Consider the following 4,176-nt stretch of genomic DNA (forward strand, 5'->3'; position numbering starts at 1 on the left):
CCGCCTCATTATATATAATCTGCATGATGTAAAATATGCATGTAGAGTAGTTTATATACGTGTGTTTTAGATGAAAAATTCCACATCACAGCATTTATTATGCCCGCTCCCTTTTTAGTGGAATTCTGACTTTACATAATACTACACAACAAAAAATGCCTTCTAAAATATAAGGTGTTTTAAGTGAATAATTGCTTATTTTGAGCAAAATAATCTGCCAGTGCAGCAAGCAAATGAGACTTGGTAAGATTTCTTAAAACAAGAACATAATATCGAAGTAGTAACCATCCAAAAAAACTTAAATCAAGTAGAAAAATCTATTTCTTCTTTTACTTGTTAAGATTTTTTCTGTTATTGTAAGCAATTTATTCTCATTTATTAGTCATTATTGCTTAGAATTAAATGTCCTCTAACCAATTATTGCTCAAAACAAGCAGTTCATTTAAAGGCTTTAAACTAGTCTGTTTTTCTTAGCTAGAATTAATTTCATTATTTAGGTGTAGTTAATGTATGGGAAAAATATGTTTTTTAAAACATATAAATATAAAAAATATAACCGCGGATGTCTGGGGGACAGTGATTCGCCTACGTTATGAATGCTGGCGTACCATAAATGATAAATGATGAACAGTTTAGTTTGTGTCTTCAGTCGTTGCCCATAGGAAGAAGTTACTTGGATATAACCTAACAGAATATCTTTAATACGGCTCCAAATGACACAAAACGCAATGTGTGCTATTTTAAGAAAAAAAGCTGCTCAGAATTAGTTTTATTATCTAGTTAGGATGGAAAAGATGAATTTTCTTAAAACAAGTCAAATAATCTTAACAATATTAAGTCTTACTAAGAAAATACATTGAAAAACAAGTGTAATAAGGCCAAAATGCTGAATTCATGTTTATTACACTTGTATAGATTTTCCTTTTTTGCAGTGTAGCCATTTGGCTAACGGGCATATTTTCAACCACACCGTTTTTTGTTAATCTGCTTTCTCCTTCACTGCAAAAACCATCTAAAAATGAGAAAAAATTAAGTGTATTTACCATTAATTTGAGTAAGTAAATGGGATAATTTGCCAATGGAATTAGTATTTTTAGTCTAAAAATAAGATAATTAGATAATATGCACTTGAAATAAGACAATGCAATTGTGTTTTCTAATTTTAAATGTAAATTGTCTTGTTCCATGGGCAAAGTGTCTCTTTTTACCTCCTCAATTCAAGAAAAAATGACTTATGTAGATTTTAATTTTTTGCAGTGTTTAAAAATACAGTAAATCAAATAAAAATATTCAGTAATTTTTTAACAAAATCCAGACTCATCCCACAGCATAGGAACAGCAGGTCAGGATGGAGATGACAACTTTGTAAATAAGTTAATGTCCATTGCAGTGCTAATAGCCTCATGAATTAGATAGTTTTTCTTCAGAATCAAGCAGTGACCTGTGAAATTCAGCTGTGTTCACTCAGGAACCGTCTGTGTCAGGACTCTTGGCGGTGTGACCTCTGTGGTTTCTGCTCCGCTTCAGGAGAGTTCAAAGTTGAACTAAAACAAGTCATTATGTGGGAAGGCGCTCGCTGTACGGCGAAGACTCTTAACATAAACACACGACGTCCGCTAAGATCTCATTGGCTGTTCCAGCGCTGACTGACGCTCTCAGACCCATCATATCTGATTCGGTTAGAGCGGCGAACCAGGCGGGCCCGGCTGCTCGACCGGCGGGGCGATTCCTAACAGTCATCTAGAGTTTTCATCTTGATAGGCTTCCATCAGGGCATTTTGACATGTGGCACACGTTAAACATTAGATAAGGATGGTTTTAATGTCGGTGGACCAAACAAAGCTTGAATGGTGAGGTGTTTATTTACATTCTGCCCCTTGAGTTAATACGTTTCAGAGCTAACTGCTGCAATTACATCTGCAAGCATTGAAGGGGCATATCTATACTAGCTTTGGACATTTAGGGACCAAAGTCTCAGCAAAAAGCTAAGCTGTGGGTTCTGCAGCTCCTCCAGAGGTACCTCTTAGCTGCTTATTTGATTCAAGCTTTTCTTGCCCATCTTGTTGATGAACATAGGAGTGGAGGTGGTAGTTTTGCAGTTGTGTTTGACTTAAACCTTAGGCGGTAGTGTGCACGACCCATGTAGGGAAGCCTTAGACCTCGACGCGGCCGACCCGGGTTCGAATCCTGACTGTGGTCCCTTTGCTGTATGTCTCATACCCCCCTTCCTGTCAGCCTACTGTCAGAAAAACGAGCCTCTATGGCTGTAAAAACTCACAAAAAAAAACATTCTTTGGAGATAAATTGAACAGTCTTCTGCAAACTTAACATTTTTTAATATAATTTAACTTATGGCCACTGGGGGCACTATACCTGCAACTTCTAGGTTTAGAAAGCCTAATGTGGAATTATGTTCCGTTATTGTTGTAAGCATATAACACGTACAGTAAATGCACATTTGAAATAGTTAAAAACAACATGTTTGTAAATGGAAATCATAAAAAAGTCGTAAAAATATTTTCTTAAAGGGGCCGCCTTTTACAGCCGCTTTTTGTATCTATGCTTCTTTTTCTATGTCTGCTTCTGTCTCTTTGAACCCCAGTGGGCCTCAGCAGATGGCCGCTCACACTGAGCCTGGTTCTGCTGGAGGTTTCTTCCTGTTCAAAGGGAGTTTTTCCTCTCCACTGTCGCTACAAGCATACTTAATGTGAGGGATTGTATTTGAGTAAATGCAATCAACTGGTTTTCCTTAGATAGAAAACTTTGTATCAATTTGATTGTATGATCTGGTTGAACTGTAAAGTGCCTTGAGATGACATGTGAATTTGGCGCTATAGAAATGAACTGAATTGAAATTAAAATGAAAAGGTATAAGTGGAGGATGTTCTTTTTCTGGGTGGATTATCTAAATAATTGGTCCTGGTAATCATCCTAACTTAAGGCCATCCTACGTGCTCATCCCCATTTTCCCTTGCTGGTGGTGAGTCTGACATAGTGGAAAAATTTAAAATCTTCTTTTGGAAAGTAAGCTTGTATGAGCGACGCAAACAGCTACTTTTATATAGGGTGTGCAGAAGGAGAAATGGCTTCCTGCAGGCTCTCACACTCGTTTAATAGGTGTTCCCTCTTGGGAGCGAGTACATGGTTGTGCATGTGCATTTTTTTTAAGTGTAGAGGGCGGGTCTTTTCAAAAATTTTGCGAAAATCCTCCACTATACCTTTAACTACGTATGAAAAGGTAGATCTTTGCTAAATAGTATCTTTGCTGTTTCCCAGAGGTTTTTGTTTTAAAATAATTTTCTTTTTTTTATTTAAAGAGAAATTTCAAATGATTTAGAGATTTTGTATTTAGATAAACTTTTTTCTTTCCAAATTTTTTCTTTTTCTGATTGATTTTTTACGAATTGTATTCCTTTATAAATTGCGGTTTTACATTCGGCGTCTAAATTCAGTGTAAAAAGGGAAGGGTTACTTCAGGTCACAGACATTAGCAATGGATTGTGGCGTCCAACACCCAGCCAATCCCGTTACGTTTTCTTAGTCATGTGACGTGACGCTAGCGGCGCTCATACCGAAGGATATGACGGAGCCGGTCATGTAAGCTAACGCTAACTCAACGGTGAGTTTATTACTTTCATTTTTCTGTGGCTGAGTTAGCGTTAGCTTACATGACCGGCTCCGTCATGCTGGTTTTCCTTCGGTATGAGCGCCGCAAGCGTCACGTCACGTGACTAAGAAAACGTAACAGGATTGGCTGGGTGTTGGACGCCACAATCCATCGCTAATGTCTGTGACCTGAAGTAACCCCTTACTTTTTAAACTGAATTTAGACGCCGAATTTAAGACGGTGAAATAGAGCCAGTTGAATCTCAGGAGGATGAAAATATTGAGTTTGAATTTTGAAAGGTTGAATTTTTTTTAAATGCAGATTTTTTTAACACTGAACAATTAAACTGAAAAATAAGTATTGAAAATGTAATCACGTGAATTTTTAGCTTTTACAGAAAATAACAAATTCAATTTCTACTGTGTAGAAATAATGACAATCAATTTTTTTTTAGGCCAAAAATGTGTTCCGAATATACGTATGTTAAAGGAATAGTACACCCAAAACATGATTAGCCTTCATTTTCTACTCACCCCCATGCTGAACAACACTCTGGAGTACTTTTTTGA

General features: G+C 36.8%; 1 protein-coding gene across 1 annotated transcript in view; it reads left to right on the plus strand.

Annotated features, from left to right (window-relative positions):
- LOC107082410 (transforming growth factor beta receptor type 3-like) overlaps positions 1 to 4,176 on the plus strand; it is an 18,494-nt gene that overhangs the window by 2,665 nt on the left and 11,653 nt on the right. The gene's annotated exons all lie outside the window — the stretch shown is intronic.

This window comes from Cyprinodon variegatus, unplaced genomic scaffold (genome assembly GCF_000732505.1).
Source record: "Cyprinodon variegatus isolate N-32 unplaced genomic scaffold, C_variegatus-1.0 Scaffold53, whole genome shotgun sequence".
Classification (NCBI taxonomy): Eukaryota; Metazoa; Chordata; class Actinopteri; order Cyprinodontiformes; family Cyprinodontidae; genus Cyprinodon; species Cyprinodon variegatus.